General features: G+C 39.8%; 1 protein-coding gene and 1 pseudogene across 13 annotated transcripts in view; one reads left to right on the top strand and one right to left on the bottom strand.

The window, feature by feature from the left end:
• The window catches only part of LOC100350870 (uncharacterized), a 58,705-nt gene that overhangs the window by 21,948 nt on the left and 13,194 nt on the right, over window positions 1–23,563 (bottom strand). For 9 of the 13 annotated variants that reach the window (XM_070052167.1, XM_089308238.1, XM_089308240.1 and 6 more), the window contains exon 3: window positions 4,985–5,088. The exons of the other annotated variants lie outside the window; for them this stretch is intronic. The gene's annotated coding sequence lies outside the window, so the exon portion shown is untranslated. The remainder of the gene's footprint in view (window positions 1–4,984; window positions 5,089–23,563) is intronic. 13 annotated transcript variants of the gene reach the window in all.
• Window positions 18,030–18,441, top strand: LOC108175943 (cytochrome c oxidase subunit 7A2-like, mitochondrial pseudogene; annotated as a pseudogene).

Genomic DNA, 23,563 nt, shown 5'->3' with positions numbered 1-23,563 from the left:
AATAGAACTAAAAAGGAGAGAAAGTTCCAACATGGGAAGCAGTCCACACAACACAGTCATAGAATGACAAACACCTTAAACATTACTCTGACCTCATAATCAGCCTCTAAGGCATTCAGATCTGGCTGAAAATCCCATGAAAGCATTTCAGGAATGGAAAGCCAAGACATAGTGGCAAAAACTGTTCTGCATGAAGGATCTCCGTGAGACCCCAGTGGAAAGAAGAGGCCATCAAAGGATGTACTTTTCTCTGAAAAGAGGAGAGAATTTCCACTTTGCATATCGTCCTGTCTAAATACTGATGGAGTCTGTGGACTCAAAAGGCTTCCATAGCCTTGGCAGCTCATGTCAAGTGCCTTGGATGGTCACTGACATAAAAAATAAGATTGTTAATTTTTAAATCAACAGCAAGTGTCACTGTGCACTTATTCCCCATGTTGGAACTCTGTCTTTAATGAAATGTACTATGTGAATTAACAGTAAAACTTATCTTCAAACTGTCCTTTATACTTTGTGTGCCTGTGTGGGTGTACACTGTTGAAATCTCTACTTAGTATAGAACTGGACTTCTGTATATAACATCAATGAAAAACAAATGTTAATGCAGAATGAAATGGGAGAGGGAGTAGGAGATGGGATGGGAGGAGGGATGGGAGGGCTGGAAAATGAGGAAGAACCACTATATTCCTAAATGCTGTATATATGAAATATGTATTCATTAAATAAAAACCTTCTTAAAAAAAAAAAAAAAAACATAATGCAGACTCAGGCAAGCAGGCCTGGAGCTCATTTCTTTATCCCTACACTGTACCATAGAAAAGAAAAAGAAACCCCACAAATTTAACTGCTACATAGTGTAAGTCAGCCTGCACACACCTCAAAAGTGGTTTCTCAGAGAATGTAGGAACATTTTATTAGTACTGCTAACATATTCATCTTACAGGTGGCTAAACAATAGCAGAGGTGCAACCTATATTTACTCCATATACATTTCAGCTGAAACAGCCTGAAAACCTATCTCCATGCTATGGCCATCTTGGATGAGGCATACTGTCTATAGGACTTTTGGAACTACTTTTTCTACGCCTGGAGGCACACTGGTCTTCCGTCTGTGCATCATTTGGCAAAAAAACCTTGAAATCTCAACCTTATTCACCCTTTTTCCAGCTCTGGAACTGAGGAACTACCACTGATGTCCCTCCTGGACCAGCAAAAATCTACAGGGTGCACCTAAATGACAGATCCAAACACCTCAGATCCATGACTGTCACTCATGCCAGCAAGAGACAGATACCTGTACTGCTCTCCAAGGTTCCTTCTATCCCCACAACAACATTCACAAACAGAGAAACCAACCACACACTTCTTGAGTAATATGATGAAAGCCCCAGGGCCAGGAACTCTGTAAAGATGGTGGGGGTTGGCCGGCGCCACGGCTCAATAGGCTAATCCTCCACCTTGTGGCACAGGCACACCAGGTTCTAGTCCCGGTCGGGGCGCCGGATTCTGTCCAGGCTGCTCCTCTTCCAGGCCAGCTCTCTGCTGTGGCCTGGGAGTACAGTGGAGGATGGCCCAAGTCCTTGGGCCCTGCACCCCATGGGAGACCAGGAGAAGTACCTGGCTCCTGCTGTTGGATCGGCGTGGTGCGCTGGCCGCAGTGCACCAGCTGCGGCAGCCATTGGAGGGTGAACCAACGGCAAGGGAAGACCTTTCTCTCTGTCTCTCTCTCTGTCCACTCTGCCTGTTAAAAAAAAAAAAAAAGAAAGAAAAAAGAAAAAGATGGTGGGGGTGGTTGGAATGGCATATGCTGAGAAGGAAGACAGGAGAATTTCCATGGTTCTGCCCTGCTGACATAGTGGGCAGAAGAGGCTACACTTACCACAAACCAATGCACAACTCCATTAGGAAGCAATAAGGATAATCTATATGCTAGAAAATCAGCCTCCTGGGACACAGAGGGGATACACTGGAACTTGTCTAGGGGCTGGTGCTGTGGTATAGCAGGTGAAGCTTCTGCCTGCAGTGCTGGCAGCAGAAGATGGCCCAAGTCCTTAGGCCCCTCCACCCACGTGGGAGACCTGGAAGCAGCTCTGGCTCCTGGCTTTGGATTGGCACAGCTCTGGCTGTTGCACCCAATTGGGGAGTGAACTAGCAGATGGGAAGACCTTGCTCTCTCTCTGTGTAACTCTGCCTTTCAAAAAATAAATAAATCTTTAAAAAAAAGAGCTTGTCTAGCAACATGAGATAACCACATAATACTTCAATTCCTCATTAATTCTTGATTTGGCAAATTTACATTTGAAAGAAACATACTATAAATGGAGAAATTCAAATGTTGATATAATTTTTGGAAATTGTCATTAAATTTATTGCTTTAATTATCATAATTTGACTGTGGTTCTAGAGCCCTTCTTACAGATACTTAGGGGAAAAAAACCCCAATGACACTGAAGAAACTACTATTCCTGAAAAATTCATTTTTAACTATTTAAAATGATACTTGATCTTACTAAAACAATTTGTGGGTAATTAATGGATCATATTTCACAGTGATGAAAATTATTCTAATACATTAAATGGATTAATATGGCTGGAAAACAGAGTGAGTGCCTTGTAAAATCTTTGTGAATATTTAAAATTGCACTACCTGGTAATTTTTTACCCCAAAATTCCTGAAATTCATCTATTCATCACTCCATCATCTATATATATTTAGCAAAATTTTATTTTTTGAGATCTGCACTTAATTTGCAGTATCCCCCACAAATTAGGCAAGTATACCAAACATAAGGGTGTCAATGAGCTCCTGCTTTTACTCCTTTTCTTGTCTAAATCAGATGGACATGAAATTATGATCATGTTCTGGAGAATTTGAGTGGTATGTCATAGGCCATTGACTCTTGGCCCACAGCTATTGGTCATTTTTTTCTATGTATAATAATGTATTAATTGTGCTGTTCAAATTCCTGTATCATCTCTAATCTGATAATTCTTTTCATTGACTTTATTCTGCAAACTGAAGGTCAGTCCTTTTTTTTGTTGTTGTTTAATACTTCCAGATTTTTAAAAAATTTATTTATTTACTTGAGAGGCAGAGCTATAGATAGAGAGAGACAGAAAGAGGCCTTCCAACCACTGGTTCATTGCCCAAATGGCCACAATGGCTGGAGCTGGGCCAATCTGAAGCCAGGAACCAGACAGAAAGAGGGAGGCCTTCCAACCACTGGTTCACTGCCCAAATGACCATAATGGCTGAACCTGGGCCAATCTGAAGCCAGCTTCCTCTGGGTTTTTCACACAGGTGCAGGGGCCCAAGGACATGGACCATCTTCTACTACTTTCCCAGGTCACAGCAGAGAGCTGGTTCAGAAGAGGAGAAGCCAGGACATGAACTGGTACCCATATGGGGTATGCTGGCACTGCAGGAAGATGCTTAACCTATTAAGTCACAGTACCAGCCCCGGGACCTCAGTCTTGAGCTTCCATCTTAAATAACTTCACCTCAGACCTTTAATCAAATTATTGCTTAGTTCCCAGCATCATACAACTACAATGTTGTTATGAAATAGTGGATTACCTTGTCCTTTCCAAGAATTACTGCTCTCTATAATGGTAGCCACATACCTCTGACAGTAGGAATTGCTGATTTTGGAATTGGAGATGAAGGTTCTGTGGGGATTCCAGAGAAGAAAGAAAGTAGGAAGGCCACACTCAATTGTTTTTGATTAGTCTTTTACAACTCACTTCCTCTCCCTGGGTCTTAGTTATACCTTCCGAGTATTAGAGAAGAGCTTTAATACTTGATTAGTACTTAATGAAGAACGAAAAATGTAGTCCCTGCCATATAAACAAAGTAATGACCAGAGAATGAAACTAATTCAGGATCCCACATGGACTAAACTTTGAGGTCAATTTTGAGCTATTCATCATTAATGAAAATATACAGTAATGTACCAACCAGTGTTGTCTGATCGTATTTTACTTTCTAATAATTTGATTCATTAGCATATTCTGTAAGAATATGTAATGTAAGAGAGATAACATTGAATGCCACCTTTCTCCACATGCATGCTCCCTGAATTAACCATATTGGGTGGGGCTGGCCCAGTGGTGTAGTGGGTTAAGCCGCCACTTGCGGTGCAGCATCCCATATGGACACCAGATCGAGACCCGGCTGCTCCACTTCTGATCCAGTTCTCTGCTATTGCCTAGGAAAGCAGTAGAAGACAGCTCAAGCCATTGGGCCCCTGCACTTGCATGGGAGACCCAGAAGCAGCTCCTGGCTCCTGGCTTCAGATCGGTGCAGCTTCAGCCATTGCGGCCAGTTAGGAAGTGAACCAGTGGATGGAAGACCTCTCTCTCTGCCTCTCCTTCTCTCTCTGTGTAACTCTTTCAAATAAATAAATAAATCTTAAAATAAATAACCATATTAGGTCAGTAAACATGCTAATACATTTTCTCAGGAATTAATAGCCATATTCACAAATAAGTACAGAATGCATCATGCAAAACAGAAGTCACATTTTATGTGGAAATGAATTTGGAATATTTCTGTACCCTTATGTAGATCAATCTGTGTTACTGTTAGTGTGAAAGTTTTTGTTATATCCCTCATAGTGATTTACTTAAAAAAATATGTATAGTGGATATCATATATATTGTAATGGAGCTCATATTGTTATCATTTTTCTACTTCTCGTTGGTTTTAATTTCAAATATTCTATCTTATGGACTGCTATATTGATTTTACATGTACACTACTATCAGTTATCTATATTCTAGTTTGTATAATTGTATAGATAATTTGTTGTGTACACGCAGGCATCCAGGTTAGTCAGAGATAGTATTAAAACAGCAACAAAAGGAATCTTAAGACTCACTTTACACAGTAAGTCCTGCTTAGAGTTGGCTGCCTATGAGGCCAAGACTTTGGCCATTGATCTAGAACAGTAAAAACAGAGCATGACTACTGAGGCCTCCTTACCATAGGATGGATCCAAACTTGGCATACTCCACTTGGCGAAGGGGATGTCCTTCAATGTCTACTGTCAGCGTCCAGATGTCAGGTTACTGAAGGAGATCACTCCTCTAGCAAACAAGAAAAGCCATTTAAGTTCACCTGGACACCATTCAGCTGACTGTTGATCTCACTACTGTTGGTCTGGACACTTTCACTGGTTGCAATCCAGAGGCTCAAAGTTGCCATAGACATTATCATTGAATAACATGAAACTCTGCTACAAAAGCTTAAACCAAGAGTTATAGCTTGGGGCTGGCGCTGTGGCACAGCGGGTTAACACCCTGGCCTGAAGCGCCGGCATCCCATACGGGCGCTGGTTCTAGTCCTGGCTCTCCTCTTCCAATCCAGCTTTTTGCTACGGCCTGGGAAAGCAGTAGAAAATGGCCCAAGTGCTTGGGCCCCTGCACCCGCGTGGGAGACCCAGAAGAAGCTCTTGGCTCCTGGTTTCGGATCGGCGCAGCTCCGGATGTTGCGGACATCTGGAGAGTGAACCATCGGATGGAAGACATCTCTCTCTCTCTCTGCCTCTCCTCTCTCTGTGTAACTCTGACTTTCAGATAAATAAATAAATCTTAAAAAAAAAAAGAGTTATTATAGCTTAATGTTTATTTTAACACAATTGCCCAGAAACCATCTAGCCCAAACCTGGAGAGTTGAAATCTTGGCCCACCCATAAATGGGTCTTTGTGCTAGATGGGTTTTATGCCCTTGAACTGCAAGGGGAGTATCATAGACATTAATGCTCCAAACTGTTGCAGCTCCCTGCTTATATATCTGGAAAAACAACACAGGATGGCTCAAATGCTTGGGCCCTTGCACCCATGTGAGCGACCTAGAAGAAGCTCCTGGCTCCTGACATCAGTCTGGACTAGCCACAATCATTGCAGCTCAGAATGAAGATTCTTCTTTTCTCTTTCTCTTTCTCTTTCTCTTTCTCTTTCTCTCTCTCTCTCTTTCTCTCTCTCTCTCTCTCTCTCTTTCTCCCCCTCCCCCTCCCCTCCCCCTCTCTGGACTAGCCACAATCATTGCAGCTCAGAATGAAGATTCTTCTTCTTCTTCTCTCTCTCTCTCTCTCTCTCTCTCTCTCTGTCTCTAACACTGCCTTTCAAATATAAAAATATATCTTTTAAAAAGATCACTTCAATAGATTTCTCATTGCTCAGTGATGATGACATTTACTACCTTAAGGTGTTTTTCAATTCTTTTTTTAAACATTCACTTATTTGAAAGGCAGAGAGGGAAGCTGGTATTGTGGTTCAGTGGGCAAAGCTGCCACCTGTTAAGTTGAAATCCTGTATGGGCACCATTTCAAGTCCCATCTATTCCACTTCTTATCCAGCGCCTTGCCAATGGCCTCAGAAAATCAGTGGAAGATGGCACAAGTACTAGGGCTCCTGCCACCCCCATGGGAGACTCAGAAGAAGCCACTGGCTTCAACTTGGCCACCTCTTGGTCACTGAAGCCATCTCAGGAATGAACCAGCTGATGGAAGATCTCTGTCTCTCCTTCTCTCTGTAACTCTGACTTTCAAATAAATAAATAAATAGGTTTTAAAGTGATTTAAAAAGGCAGAGAGAGAGACACACACAAACACAGAAAGAAAGAGAAAGCGAGAGAGAGAGGGAGAGAGAAGCAGAGAGATCTTCCATCTGCTGGTTCACTCTCTAAATGTCTGCAATAGCTGTGGCTGGACCAGGCTCTAAAGTCCTCCACTTAGGTGGCAGGAACTAAAGAATGTGAGCCATCATCCACTGTTTCCAGGAATATTAGTATGAAAATGGTTTGGAAGTACAGTACTCAAAACAGATTATCACTTCAATTTAGACTGTGAGAATTTGATGCAATAGCTAACAAAAAGTAAAACCCAAAAGAAATTAAGATTCCTGAACACATACAATATACCAAAATTGAGTCATGAAGAGACAAAGAAAACCTAAGCAAAATAATAATAATAATAATAATAATAAGAGGTTGAATCAGTAATAAAGATCCTCTCAACAAAGAAAAGCCCAGGACCAGACAGCTTCACTTTTGAGTTCTACAAGACTTTTAAAGAAGAACTAATTCAAATTCTTAAGCTATTAAAAACAACTGAAAGGGAGGTAATCCCCAAATTCCTTCTATTAGGCCAGCATCACTTTAATTCCTAAATCAGAAAAACATATACAACAAAGAGAACTACAGAACAATACAACTGATGAATATACATGCAAAAATCCTCATTGAAATACCAGCTAATCAAATCCAACAATACATTAGAAAGATCATTCACATGGATCAAGAGGGATGTATCCCTAGCATGCAGGAGTGATTCAACATAAGAAAATCAATAAATGTGATACATCACATTAATAAATGGAATAAAAACCACATGATGATCTCAATTGATGCAGAGAAAGTATTTGATAAAATACAATTCATTACAAAAACCTTAAGCAAACTGGGTATAAAAGGAATATTTCTTAACATATTCAAGGCAACATATGATAAATCTTCAGAGTTGGAAGCATTTCCACTAAGATCTGGAACCAGATGAAGTTGCTCATTCTCACCACTGCTATTCAATACAGTTTTAAGAGATTTAGCCAGAGCAATAATGCAGGAAAAAGAAATCAAAGGGATACAAATTAGAAAGGAGAGAACTGACTTATCTTTGTTTGTAAATTACATGATTCTATATATAATGAAATAAAAAGACTCCACTAAGAGACTATTGGAACTCATAAGAGAATTTGGTAAAGTTGCAAGATGTAAAATTAACACACAAAAATCAGAAGCCTTTATATGAAAAAACAATGTCATGGCTGATAAAGAACTTATCATATCAGTACTATTCACAATAGCTAAAAAAACTCTTAATACCTTGGAACACATTTAATCAAGAATGTAAAAGAACTCCACAATGAAAATTACAAAATATTAAAGAAATAAAAGAAAACACAAAAAGGAAAAATATTCCATATTCATAAATTGGAAGAATTAATATCAAAAAGCCCATACTACCAAAAGCAATATTTAAATTGTTTTATTTTATTTTTAAGGATCTACTCACTTATTTGAAAGGCAGAGTTGCACTATGGTGCAGCAGCTTAACACCCTGGCCTGAAGCACTGGCATCCCATATGGTTCACTCCCCAGATGGCCGCAATGGCTAGAACTGTGCTGACCCAAAGTCAGGAGCCAGGAGCTTCCTCCGGGTTTCCCACATGGGTGCAGGGGCCCAAGGACTCGGGCCACCCTCCACTGCTTACCCAGGCCATAGCAGAGAGCTGGTTTACTTTCCAAATGGCCACAATAGCTGGAGCTGGGCTGATATGAAGCCAGGAGCAAGGTTCCCCATGTGATGCAGGGGCCCAAGCACTTGAACCATTTTCCACTGCCTTCCCAGGCAATTAGCAGAAGAGGAGCAGCCAGGAACTGAACCAATGCCCATGAGATGACAGTGATGCAGGTAAAGGCTCAACCCAGTACACCACAGCACTGGCCCACCAAAAGCAATTACAGAGTCAATGTAATCCCAATCTTCTTTCATCTAGAAAAAATTATGCTAAAAACTTATATGAAAATGTAAGAGATCCCAATTAGTTAAACCAATCTTAAACAATAAAACCAAAGCTGGAGGCATCACAATACCAGAATTCAAGACCACAGTTATTAATAATTATTATTAAATTACTAATTATGTTTATAATTGCCACATACTAATGACAAATTAGCTAACACAAAACTCATTCAAATGCCAGTCTCTTAACTATCATGTTATTATTTAAATCCTGTAATAGGCAACTGCATCAGAAGTGGAGCAGGCAGTCCATCCCACTCCTGAGAATTTAAAATCCGACCTTGATCTTGAATTTTCAATCTCCACAGCTCTGAAAAGTAAAATTCCATGATTTAAATCATATTACCTGTAGTATTTTGTTAGCAAATTAACACATCCTCATTTCTTCCATCATTTCCTACAGTCATCTAGAAGGTCCCCACGATTATAAGGGAAAAATAGAAACTAAAATCTATTACTTCATCTACAAACACAAGAAATATCAGTTAAGAAACCTACTACTCTTCTCAAGGACTCAGAAAAAAACAGTAAGAGTCAAACCAAAGGACAGTAGAAAAAAGTGAATAATAAAGATCATAGCAGAAATAAATAAGGAAGGGGCCAATGCTATGGTACAGTGGGTTAAAGCCCTGGCCTGCAGTATCAGCATCTCACATGAGGGCTGGCTCGAGACCCAACTGCTTCACTTCTGAACCATCTCCCTGCTAATGAACCTGGGAAAGCAGCAGAGAATGGCCAAAGTCCTTGGGCCCTTGCACCCACATGGGAAACCCAGAAGCTCCTGTCTCCTGGCTTCAGATTAGCTCAGCTCTTGCCATTGTGGCATTTGGGGAGTGAACCAGTAGATGGAAGATCTCTCTCTCTCTCTCTCTCTCTATATATATATATATATATGTGTGTGTGTGTGTGTGTGTGTCTCTACCTCTCTGTGTAACTTTACCTTTCAAATAAATAAATCTTAGAAAAAAATAAAGAAGGAAGAACCTTAAACAATATTAAAATTAATAAAAGTAAGAGTTGATTCTTTGAAAAAAAAAAAACAATTCTCTTGCTCAATGAAGAAAACAGGAAATTAAAGAGAAGAAATAATATCTATTCAAAGAGGAAAGTAAGAATTCAAATTTATATTTCTGTTTGCAGATAGCATGGTTCTATACAGAGAGAAACCTAAGAACATCATCAAGAGAATTCTGGAGCTGATAAATGAGTTCAGCAAAATTGACAATACAATGTAAAAATAAAATCAGTGGCACTTCTGTATATAATAGTGAACTCACAGGGAAAAAATTATAAGAATATATTTATAATTGTGACAAGAAAATAAAATACCTTTCAGTAAGTTTTACTGAGGATATGAAATATCTCTTCAATAAAATCACAAAACAATGATGAAAATCAAGTCCCATGTTCCTAGATTGAAGCAATTTGTATAATTGAGATTTTTATCTTGTCCCAGGTAATGTGCACATTTGATGCAGTTTGCATCAAAACACTAATGAAATTCTTCAGAGGGGATAGCACTGTGGCACAATGGGTTAAGTTGCCACTTGCAATGCCAGTTTCCCATATCAAAACAGTTGTTCAAGTACTGACAGCTCTACTGACAGCTCTACTGGTTAATTTGCTTGAAAAAGCAGCAGATGATCCAAGTTCCTGGGTCCCTGCCACAAATGTGGGATATCTAGATGGAGACTAGACTCTGGATTTGACCTGGCTCAGCCCCAGTCATTATTGCCATTTAAGAGGTGAACAAGCAGATGGAAGAATTCTCTCTCTCTTCCTTTCAAATAAATAAATCATTTAAAAAAAATTCACAGAACTAGAAAAAAGCCAACCTAAAATTAATTTGAAATCAGATAACCGCAAAATAATCAAAGCAATCTTGAACAACATAATAAATCTGAAAGAATCACAGTATCTGATTTTAAGACATAGTATAATGGAGACAGGGCATGATGGTGGTATAGCAGTGGGATGTTCCAAGTCATGCAGGGAAAAATGGATAGTTAATGAGTAGAGAGGATACAAGCAGAAGGCAGAATTGTGAGAAGTCCATGCAGAGTGGCCAGGACACCACTAGAGACTGCTCAGGTCCACACTGGGGGAAGCAGAGAGGAGGAAGTGGCCGAGGTATAGCAAAGGAATGGCAGAAAGACTGAGCAAGGAAGCAGGTGCCACTCCCCAAAAACCAGGGGAGAGATTGGGAGGCCATGGAGCTGCAGACTGAGGCAGGTGGGGAAACTTGGCAAATTGTGCTTGAAGCTCTAAACAGGAAAAAAGAGAAATTGTAGGGGAATGGTCAGAGAGGTTGGGCACACCACAATCTATCTGTGTCTCTCCCACCCCCTAACTGGATCTACAGCAGATGGGAAAGAGCCAAATTGATTGTTTACATTTTCTAGTGTAAGCAGTGGGCTCCTGTGTTCACCTCCCATGCACACAACCATAAATTGTGGGGGCCATCTCACAACATGCCCCACCCAACAAAAAGGATCACAACATTTCAGAGTGATTTCCTTCCCATTACTCAAGTTGTACAATAATGAGTAATCCTAAACAACAAAAATCCAAGCTCATTTTATGAACCAGTGAGCAGGCAGCCCAGCCCCAGTAGGCTGGGCTTAGTGAACCGAAGCCCTGGTACAAGCCTCCTTGGTACAAGCCTGGTATTGGTACAAAAATAGACTGATATACCAATGGAACAAAATAGAAATCCCACAATAGAAACTCCCAGGAAATCAATCCAAACATCAAACAACTTGAATTTGACCAAGGATCTAAAGCCATTCCTTGGAGTAAGGACAGTCTCTTCAACAAATGGTGCTGGGAAAACTGGATGTCCATAGGCAGAAGTATGAAGCAACACCTCTCTCTTACACCTTATATAAAAATCCACTCAATATGGTTTAAAGATCTAAATCTATGATCCAACACCATCAAATTAATCAAAAACATTAGGGAAACCCTGAAAGACGTTGGCACAGGCAAATAATTTTTGGAAAAGACTCCAGAGGCATAGGCAGTCAAAGCCAAAATTAACAAAAGAGATTACTTCAAATTGAGACGCTTCTGTATGGCAAAAGAAACAGCCAGGAAAATGAATAAGCAACTGACAGAATGGGAGAAATTATTTGCAAACTATGCAACTGATAAAGGATTAACAGCCAGAATTACAAAGAGATCAAGAAATTCCACAACGATAAAACAAACAACTCAGTTAAGATATGGGCAAAGGACTTAGACATTTTCCAAAAGAGAAAATCCGAACAGCCAACAGATACATGAAAAAAATGTTCAGGATCACTAGCAATCAGGGAAATGCAAATCAAAACCACAATGAGGTTTCACCTCACCACAGTTAGAAAGGCCCTCATAGAGAAATCAACAAACAACAAATGCTGGAGAGGATGTGGGGAAAAGGGCACCCTAACCCACTACTGGTGGGAATGTAAACTGTTAAAGCCACTATGGAAGACAGTATGGAGACATCTCAAAAATCTGAATATAGACCTACCATATGACCTAGCCATCCCACTCCTGGGAATTTACACAAGGGAAATGAAATCAGTAAAAAAAAAGAGCTATCTGCACCTCCATGTTTATTGCAGCTCAATTCACAATAGCCAAGACATGGCATCAACCTAAATGTCCATCACCTGAAGATTTGATAAAGAAATTATGGGATATGTACACTATGCAGTACTACACAGCAGTAACACAAAATTAAATCCATTCATTTGCAACAAAATGGATCAATAAGGAAAATTTCATACTTAGTGAAATAAGCCAGTCCCAAAGGGACAAATACCATATGTTCTCCCTGATCTGTGAGAATTAATAGCATGCTTAAAACAAAAGCTGTGGAAGTGAAATTGACACTTTGAGAAACAATAACTTTTTTTAAAAAAGATTTTATTTTTTATTTGAGAGGTAGAGTTACAGACAGTGAGAGGGAGAGCCAAAGAGAAAGGTCTTCCTTCCATTGGTTCACTCCCCAATGGCCACGACGGCTGGAGCCACGCTGATCCAAAGCCAGGAACCAGGTACTTCTTCCCAGTCTCCCATGTGGGTGCAGGGGCCTAAGGATTTGGGCATTTCTAGTGCTTTCCCAGGCCATAGCAGAGAGCTGGTTCAGAAGAGGAGCAGCCAGCACTAGAATAGGTGTCCATATGGGATGCTGGCACCACAGGTGGAGGATTAACTTACTGTGCCATGGCACTGGTCCCTAAGAAACAGTAACTTGAATAGCCCTCAGCTTGACTGTCTAAGAACAGTTTTTTATTTTTATTTTATTTTTTCTTTTCTTTCTTTTTTCTTTTCTCTTCTTCATACTACATGTTGGACGCTTTACTTAACATAGAATTAATCATATGTATATAAAATCAATTGAAAATAGATCCCAGTAAAAAATAAGAGGGGGGATAAGAGAAGGAGGAGGAAGTTTGTAACTATAAAGCTGTATAGTTCTGCATACAATTCTACAGACTTATTTCTAAAGGTACAGTTTAAAAACTTGTCACAGGACCCCAATCCCATTAAAACTGGTGGTAAAAATGCCACCTTAATTCTTAAAGTGAACATGTAGATAGGATTAAGTGTTAAAGAGATCATATAAATAACATCCAATGCCTGGTAATAATAATAGACACAATTAAAAAGGAGGGAATATCCAACATGGAAAGCAGTTCACACAGCAAATCCTAGAATGACAATCACTGTAAGCAACACTCTAACCTCAGAATCAACCCTTAAGTTTTCCCGGTCAGGCTGAAAGGCCTTTGAGAGCATTTCAGGCATGGAAAGTCAAGAAACTGTGGCAAAAAAAGATCCTACATGAAGGATTTCTGTGAGTGAGACACCAGTGGAAAGAAGAGGCCATCAAAGAAGCATGTACTTTTCTCTGAAGAGAGGAGGGAACTTTCACATTGCTTGTGGCCTAGTCCAAATACTGATGTAGTCTATGGTGACAAAATGCTTCCATAGCCTTGGCAGCTCATGGCAAGAGCTTGGGTGATCACTGACATCATAAATAAGAGTCTTAATTGTTAAATGAATAACAGAAGTCACTGTGCACTTACTCCCCATGTAGGACCTCTGTCCTATATTAGTTGTACTATGAGAATTAACTTCAAAACTTGTTCTCAGACTGTACTTTATATGTTGTTTGTGTGTATAAGTGCCAACTGTTGCAATCTTTACTTAGCATAGAGTTGGCCCTCTGTATATAAAGTTAAACTAAAAATGAACCATAATGAAGAATGTGATGGGAAAGGGAGAAGGAGATTAGACAGGAGGAGGGTGGAAGAGTGTGTATGGGGGAAAAAACACTATATTCCTAAAGTTTTACCTATGAAGTATACAATCATTAAATAAAAGCTTTAAAAAAAAAAGACATAGTACAGAAGCAGTACAAGCACTGGCATAAAAACAGACACATAGTTCAGTGGGAAAGAATAGACAGCCCAAAAATAAACCTACATTTCCACAGGGAATTCATCTTTCACAAAGAAACCAAAATGCATTGGAGAAAAAGGAATCTCATTAGCAAATGGCCCAGAGGAAACTGATTATCCATATGTAGAAGGTTGAAAATATACCCCAACACTTCTTATGCTATGTAAAAGTCAGCTAATGGTGTATGAAAATCTAAGACCAAAAACTAAGTAAACATAGGGGAAACTATAAAACACTGGCATAGACAACAGCATTTGGGTAAGATTCCAAAAGTGCAGATAACAAAAATAAAAGTAGATTTGATTATATCCAACTAAGATACTTCTTCACAACTAAGTAATCATCAGAGTGAAGATCCAAGGAACAGAACAGCAGAAGACATTGAAAATTCTGAATATGACAAAAGACTGATATCTAGAACATATACAGAACTGGAAAAACTCCAAAACAATAAATAAAAATGCAGTTAAGAAATGGGCAAGAATTTGAATAGATATTTCTCAGAAGAATATAAATGGTCAAAACATATATGAATATGCTCAATGTCACTAGCCATTAGGTACATGTCCATCAAAATATCAGGCTCCAACACCTGTGACAGAATGAAATGCTCAGGTTTTCGTTTATGCAATAAGTGGGTTTAGAGGATCCTGTTCATCTTCAGAGAGCATAGTCTATCTGGAGGTAAAAAAAATCTTACTCTTTTCCTAAAGGACTTGTTAGAATCTTGACCAGTGCCTACTAGCCTTGTCACAAACTTTCCAGCTTCACTACTTTTCTTCTTCTAAACTCCTATTTAGTCTCTTCTCTGTGACTTGCAAAAATAGTGTGCCTTCTATATACTGAGGATATTTTTTGTTTTGTTTTCATTCCTTCCATCTCTTATTAAGTTCCTAGAAGGAATCATGACCCTCAAAAGATTCATTCATTTATGTAGTCTGCAGGTTCACAAACTATTACATGCCAAATAATATGTTAAAGGCAAGGCAGAGGCCAGAAACTGCACAAAATTCACAATGATTAAAGCAGAGTTGGGATCAGGGGCCACTGACAAAGATGAAGACGGAGAAGTAGGTAGAAATAAGATGAAAAAATCATGTGGCTTAGGTGAAAGTATGAAAGTAAAATAAGGTGACATCTATTTGTGTTTTACTTTCTTCTTGGGGAATGGATTGGAGTTGACAGCAAGAATGGGAGCCATGTTAGATAATTACTGCCATCTGTGTAGGAGACTGCAGATATAAGGAAGTTGGGACCAGGGGGGTGGCAGGTGGAATAAAGACATTTGAAAAAACAACTAAGGAGGGGCTGGCACTGTGGCATAGCAGGTAAGGCTGCCACCTGCAGTGCTGGCATCCCATATGGGTACCAGTTCAAGTTCCTGCTGCTCTATTTCCTATCCAGCTCTCTGCTATGGCCTGGGAAAGCAGTGGAGGGTGGCCCAAGTCCTTGGGTCCCTGCACCCATGTGGGAGACCCGGAAGAAGCTCCTGGCTCCTGGCACAGCTCCAGCCATCATGGCCAATTGGGGAGTGAACCAGTGGATAGAAGACCTCTCCCTCTGCCTCTCCTTCTCTCTCTATGTAACTCTTTCAAAAAATAAATATTTTTTTAAAAAAAGATAAAACAACTAAGAAATAGAATCAGCTAGCCATGGGTAAGTGAATGACAAAAAAGGGAAGAATTAAGAGTTCCCACATATTTGCCTTTTATAGGAGGTTGAATGTTGGTGACATGTTCTGAGATGAAGTTTTCCAAAGGGAAAGCAAATTTTACTTTTAACTTTGCCCATATTGATTTTGAGGAACCTCTGAAAGTCATAATTACATAGAGGAATTCTATGCTCAGGAGAAATGTAAATTTCTTCAGTATAATATAAAATATGAAGTCATAAGGAATAAATGAGATTATCTAGGCATTATATATATCGGTAAAGAATGAAGACAAGCATGCAATGGTAAACATCTGAGCAATATCAATATTTAATTTTAGGCAGAAGAGACTGTAAATGAACTGAAAAGGATTAATCAGATGTCTAGAGGAAAGCCAGGGAGATGAGATATGATGCATGCTGAGGGAGGCAGTGTTTGAGGAGGGAGCTAGGACATGTGTCAGGTGCTGCCTTCTAATCCCCTGCATTCTCATTAGTTATCCAATGTATCACTTTCATAACACAATTTATTCTTAATGAAATTGTATTTTATAGTTTCTTATTAGTATGTTATCATATAATCACTAAGAGAAAAGGAACCTATATTCTTCCCTAGAAGTGTGTTTGGCATATAACTTTAATGAAGTGCTACCTTAATGACATAAACTCAGTAGATGAGAAATTTAAAGCATAAACTGCATTTAACCAACACAATAATTACTAATGACCTTGGGAAGAGCAATTTGAGAGGAATAGTTGGAATAAAAATAAGGCTGCATTAAACTGAATGATAACAACAACAAAAAAGAAATGAGGTAGAAACTAACATTAATCATGTTTTTTTTTTTTTTTTTTTTGAGGAATTTAAATTGATAGAGAGAGGGGCTGGAATTGTGGCACAGTGGGTTAAGCTGCCTCCTATGAAGCCAGTATCCCATGTGAGTGCCAGTTTGAGACCAGGCTACTCCATTTCCAATTCAGCTCCCTGCTAATGAACTTAGGAAAGCAGCAGAAGATGGCCCAAGTCCTTGGGCCCTACTTCTCATGTGCAAGACATAGATAAAGCTCCTGACTTCAGCCTGGCCCAGCCCCAGCTGTTGTGGCTTTTTGGGGAGTGAGCCAGCAGATGAAAGATCTCTGTCTTTCCCTCTCTCTCTGTAACTCTGCATTTCAAATAAACAAATATTTAATAAAGTAATAAACCGACAGGAAGAAAAAATCCCCACAATATTATATCATCATACCCCAAAAATATAAAAAAGAACAAGTGCTAGTGGGGATGTGGGAAAAGATAACCCTCAAATACTATGGGTGAAAATGCAAATTAGTACAGGTGTTATGGAGAACAGCATGGTCATTAATCAAAAAAGATAAAAATTGATCTATCATGACATAGTTATCTTACTACTGGCTATATATCAGAAGGAAAGGAAATCTGCATGTCAAAGAGACAGCAATTCTCCCATAGTCACTATAAAACAGTTCAGAGCAGCCATGAATTGAAACCAATCTAGCTAGCTATCAATGAAAAAGTGGACAAGGGAACATCATTTAGACATGAAGAATAAAATATTGTTATATCCTGCAAAATGTATAAAAAGAGATCATTAAATTAACTGAAATAAGCCAGATACAGAAATACAAATGTCCCATGTTCCTTGTCGAATATGGAAGTGAAAAAAATGGATCAGAACATAGAATTGTGGTTAGAGGCTGAGAAGTGTAGAGCCTAGGGATACAGAGGGAATGGATAACAGGTATCAAAATACAAGGAGGCACTAGTAACAGCTGGTGTTCCACCATACAGTTAAAAAATTACAATGTACCATATTAAGTATTGTGTAAAGTGCTGGAGGAGAGGAGATTGTAAACTCAAAACATAAAGCTAGTTGCTTAGCATGATCAGTTTCTATGGTGTATATGTGTTGAAATATTGCACTATACCCTATAAGAGTAGTACACATTAATCAAAACTGTTTCAATGTTTTTAAAAATGAGAGTAATTTGTACATACTAATAATGAACTATTTGAAAACAAAATTAGGAAAACACTTCCATGTATAACAGCATAAGAAACAGTTAGGAGACAATACCCTCCAGCAGTGTCATTGGTTAATGAAATATACAGCCCAAAAATCAACAAGTCAATGTGGCCTTTCCACCTGAACTTTCTGATCAACCTTTACATGATGTATAGCCAGATAAACCGATGTTCTGAGAATGTCACTGTTGGGAAACTAAACGTCAACTCAAATGGAAGGATCCTTATACTGGTCTATTTGTTAATATTGCTATCAAATTACACACAGGGTCATCAACCTTGTATCTATGTCTCATAGTTAAAATATAGAGTGGCATCCTTCGTTAGGGCTGTCATGCAGGCAGTGGCTGCAGGAGCCAGGCTCGGGCATCAAGTACTACAAGTTTAGTGGCTTCCCGCAAAAGTTGGCAAGAGCATGGGCTTTGGACATGTATTTCCCACATGGATTAAAGCCTGTGGTTCCATAGAAGTACCACCTATCATATTTGTTAGCCCATCTCAATTGGCCTCCAAGTCTCCCACATAGGACTATCCTAGGAAAAACAAAGTTACAGAGTTGCAGAAGTTTTTCCAGAAATCTGATAATGTGCCCATCCACCTGAACCGAGGCCTGCCTGACCAAATGTTTTACCTGACCACCATGGTGCTAACTGTGGCTTCACAGCCCAAAAACAAATGACTTAAGACTTCAGAGGACTGCCTTGCTTTTTGGCATTAAACCCTTTGAGTTTTCATTTTTCACTGTTTCCGTTAAATCTTTTATTTTTTAAACTTGGGTGGATGGTCTATTTAACATTTTTGCAAAAAAAATATGAAGAGAATATTTTGGTTTGTTCATGACACACATATGGCTTGCCATATGTCAGAGCTTATTTGACAGTTAAATCTATTGTTTAAGAAAATGATGCTGTGTTCTCTGTTTGGATTTCTGATTTACCTTGAGGTTTTGGATGAAGGTTTCATACAGGCAGATTAACAGCAGCCTCTGCTGAGGTCTCCAGAGACTCGGGGTTATGTTTCTGAGCATGGGATGCAGAAGTCTTTCTGGATTTGGATGTGACTGAGGAAGGAAGACAGAAGCCAAAGCCACACACCTTGGGGATTTTTCCCTCTTGCAGCAAAATATAAATCATTTGCAACCTGCCTCTGTTCATTGATCACCTTGTTTCAAAGGGTTATTTAGCTCATCTTGGCTTTTTAGTAAATTTTTAGGTGTCATTGTTGTGTATTTATTCCACACTGGAAACAGAGAAAACCTGCTTAGTATTGCCTTTTAGACTGGTGTCTGGTTTTTTTGTTTGTTTGTTTGTTTGTTTTTAAAAAAAAAGAAGGGCAATCATCATGGTGTAGTGAATAAAGTCATCATATGCAATGGCAGCATCCCATACGGGTGCTGATTTGTGCCCCAACTTCTCTACTTCCAATCTACATCCCTGATAATGGCCTGAGAAAAGCAAAAAAAGTCCCAATTGTTGGGGACCCTGTCACTCCCATGGGAGACCCAGACAAAGCTCTTGACTCCTGACTTCAGTCTATCTCATCCCCAACTTTTGTAGCTATCTAGGGAGTGAACTAGCAGATGGAAGATCTCTCTCTCTCTCTCTCTCTCTCTCTCTCTCTTTCCCCCTCTCCCTCTCTCTCTCTCTCTGTGTGTGTGTGTGTATGTCTCCCCATCTTAACTCTTTCAAATAAAAATATGTTTTAAAAAAATTATAGAGGCTAGCGCTGCAGCATAGCAGGTAAAGCCATCGCCTGCAGTGCCAGCATCCCATATGGGTGTTGGTTCAAGTCCTGGATGCTCCACTTCCTATCCAGCTCTCTACTATAGCCTGGGAAAGCAATAGAAGATGACCCAAATCCTTGGGCCTCTGGGCCCATGTGGGAGACACAGAAGAAGCTGATGGCTCAAGGCTTCGGATTGGCACAGCTCTGGCCATTGCAGTCAACTGGGGATTGAACCAGCAGATAGAAGTCCTCTCTCTCTCTCTTTCTTTTTTTTAAAAAGATTTATTTATTTATTTGAAAGAGTTACACAGAGAGAGGAGAGGCAGAGAGAGAGAGAGAGAGAGAAAATCTTCCATCCAGTGGTTCACTCTCCAATTGGCTGCAATGGCAGGAGCTGTGCCGATCGAAAGCCAGGAGCCAGGAGCTCCTTTTAGGTCTCCCACACAGGCACAAGGGCCCAAGGACTTGGGACATCTTCTACTGCGTTCCCAGGTTATAGCAAAGAACTAGACCAGAAGTCAAGCAGCTGGGACTGGAATGGGTGCCCATATGGGATGCTGGCACTGCAGGCAGCAGCCTTACCTGCTGTGCCACAGAGCCAGCCCCCATCTCTGATTTTCAAATAAATAAATAAATCTTTTAAAAAAAGAAATTATAAAAGTATAATTTGAGTTCCCAATAGTGTACTGCTAATTAAAAGTGCATTTATCAGTTGTAAATATGTATTATAAGTTCTAGGAAAATTATCAAAATTTTACAAACACTTCTCCTTTACATATCTTAATAGAGTAGACATAATGAAATCCTATCAAAATGAGATTTGGATATTTTGAAGAGTAGGTAACAGGTTACACATCATGTGTAGGAGTACCTGTGTTCAAGTCCTGAAGAACGAGACAATAATGGTAAAAAAAAAAAAAAAAAAAAAAAGGCAGGGAAGATTCCCAGGATCCCAGGATGAAATGGATGTACCCTATACTACCAAGGATCTCCCTCCTTAAGCTAGTTGCCAACACCAGCTGGTAACAGGGTCTGGAGATTCTTCCTATACTACACAGAATGGCAATATGAAGGCGAACCTCCTCTGATGAGAGTACAAAGTCATTCAAAAAGGGTCAATTTCTTACATTCGGTCTTAGCCAAAGGCAAAAAGAAAGATTAGCATATATCATATTGAGTCAATGGTAAATCTCTGTTCCTCAATCTTAATCCTGCAAAGAACTCAGACGATGGCTACAATCAGGTCCAATGTTGCATGAAAAGCAAAGTGATATAATGTGGAAGGTGGCTAGGAATAGAGTCTCCTAGCCTGGCTCCTATGATGTCATCTTGAAGGAAAAGTCATCATAGAAATGACCATGCGCAGATCTGGTTAAATGAAATTATACTGACAACTCACAACTACTCTTTGTGCACTGCATTTTGTTCACTTAACAAAAACAGTAAGCATTTGATCACTTTTAAGACTCTTTATTAAAAAAAAAACTTTATTTATTCACTCATTCATTTGTTTCAAAGACTGAAGAAAAGAGAGGGAACTGTTTATTCAAAATGACAGATAGACCTTCCATCTATTGGTTTTCTTCCCAAATGAAACTGAGCCATGCTGACCCAGGAGCTAGGGTCTCTCATGTTGCTGGACAGAACCTAAGCATTTGGACCATTGTATGTTGCTTCACATTCTTGAGCATTAGCAAGAAACTAGACTGCAGTGGCGACAAGACAAGATTCCATGTATTCTATTATGGGATAAGGACATCCCAAGTGGTAGCTTAACTCACTGCAATTTAACATCCAGCTGAAGGCTTTTTTTTTTTTTTTTTTTTTTTTTTTAAGATTTATTTATTTATTTGAAAGGCAGAGTTACACAGAGAGAGAAGAGGCAGAGAGAAAGTTCTTCCATCTGCTGGTTTACTCCCCAACTGGCCACAATGGCCAGAACCGTGCTGATCTAAAGCCAGGAGCCAGAAGTTTCCTTCCAGGTCTCCCACACGGGGACAGGGGCCCAGGACTTGGGCCATCTACTACTGCTTTCCCAGGCCATAGCAGAGCTGGATTGGAAGTGGAGCAGCAGGGACTCGAACCAGTGTCCATATGGGATGCCGGTAATGCAGGCAGAGGCTTTACTCGCTACGCCACAGCACCAGCCCCAGATTTTTATTTTTAAACTCTCTTCACCATGCAGCATGAAATGAGTCTGCAATTTTTGGACAGTGACATTTAAATAACCATCAATTAATTTAAAAAAAATCCATAAAACTGATTTTGTATACAATATCAAACACTTTTCCAACAACTATAACTGTATTCCCATCCATTTTACCATTCAAAGGAAGCATAGCCAATTGGTAATTTGTTCTAGATCCAGGGGAATCATTTTTCTGCATTAATTCATCTTTTCAATTTTCAACTTTTAAATGCCAGGTTGTGGTGCTTTTCCCATAATATAGACTTCTGAGTTATCTTTTCAAAGTAATGTTATTTTAAGAATATTTTGGGGCTGGTGCAGTGGCGTAGCAGGTAAAGCTACTGCCTGCAGTGCCAGCATCCCTTATAGGCACAGGTTTGAGTCCCAGCTGTTCCAATTCTGATCCAACTCTCTGCTATGGCCTGGGAAAGCAGTAGAAGGTGGCTCGAGTTTTTAAGCCCCTGCACCCATGTGGAAATCTGGAGGAAGCTCCTGGCTTTGGATCAGCATAGCTCCAGACATTGTGGCTAACTAGGGAGTGAACCAGCAGATGGAAGATCTCTCTCTCTTTGTCTCTGCCTCTCCTCTCTCTGTGTAACTCTTTCAAGTAAATAAATCTTTTAAAAAAAAAAAAAGAATATTTTTCAAATTTACAGAAAAAATTATAAAGATAAAAGTGTTTACAGATACTCCAAGCCCCAATTCCCATTATTACTAACATCTCATATTAGACATGGTACACTTGTGGCATAGCAGGAAAAGCTGGCATCCCATATGGGTGCCGGTTAGAGTCCCAGCTGCTCCACTTCGAATCCAGCTCTCTGCCTACTGGTTTGGATTGGATCAGTACTGGCTGTTGCGGTCATCTGGGGAGTGAACCAGTAGATGGAAGACCTTTCTCTGCCTCTTTGTAACTCTGGCTTTCAAATAATTAAATAAATCTTAAAAAAAAAAAATGGTACACTTACCACAACTAATGTGGTACTATATATACTACCTTCGTTTTTAGATAGTTATTTTCACTTGAAATGCAGATTTATGGAGAGAGAGAGAGGGAGAGGTCTCCTATTTACTAGTTCACTCCCCCAAATGGCTGCAATAATGGGCTGAGACAAGCTATAAGGAAAAGGGGCAGAAATAGAGAGGAGATAACCAGACTACATTTATTCAAAGCAAATAAATTTGCAGAGGTTGACCAACTGCCAGTGTGCACAGACCAAACACATGACAGAGGGCAAAGATCCCAGCAGGCTGGGTCTTTTTATATCTTCGGTGGGCTAGGGATGGGAGTAAGGGGGTGAGCAGCAGGTGGAGATGAGCTTCTCCATGCAGGTTTTTCAAGTTTTTTTGTGGGCTGTCAATCCTGAAGAAGAATGCAGGATGTGGAGTAGGAAACAATCAGGAAGTGAGACCAAACTGGTCTCTTGAAAGAAAGCAGGGGTTATAAGAACCTAAAATGACTGATATATAGGAACACTATGATTATGAGGCTAAAAGGAGAAATTAGAAACACTGGCGCTGGTGGAAAAGATGGCCAAAATGAGGAAGACAAAGAAGGATATAGGAAAGCAAGAGTCCTGTCCATAGTATGAAGACAGGTGTATACCAGAATGTTCCTGTTTAGTGTGTACATGCAGGCAAGAAGCTATAGGATGGAGTTAGTCGGGCCTGCATCTAGTCCTGGGTCCCCTCATTTCCATTCTCTGCTTATAGAAACCTTGGCTGCTATCAGAAGTTAAGGTGAGGACAGCTGAATAGGGGTGACGTAGGGACCCTTGGTCAAGACAGGGTTCCAGCAGAAGGTGGCTTCTCAAGGTGCTGCAGCATCAGCTCACAGAAACTCTCTCCACTGAAGGTTTCATGTGCATGGCCATTTAGAATTTCACTGCTTCATGACTGGAGGAAACAAATCTAACATTCCGT

The sequence above is a fragment of the Oryctolagus cuniculus genome, chromosome 11 (genome assembly GCF_051225735.1).
Source record: "Oryctolagus cuniculus isolate XC-2025 breed Fujian yellow rabbit chromosome 11, ASM5122573v1, whole genome shotgun sequence".
Taxonomy (NCBI): domain Eukaryota; kingdom Metazoa; phylum Chordata; class Mammalia; order Lagomorpha; family Leporidae; genus Oryctolagus; species Oryctolagus cuniculus.
This window is presented reverse-complemented; position numbering and strand designations above follow the sequence as displayed.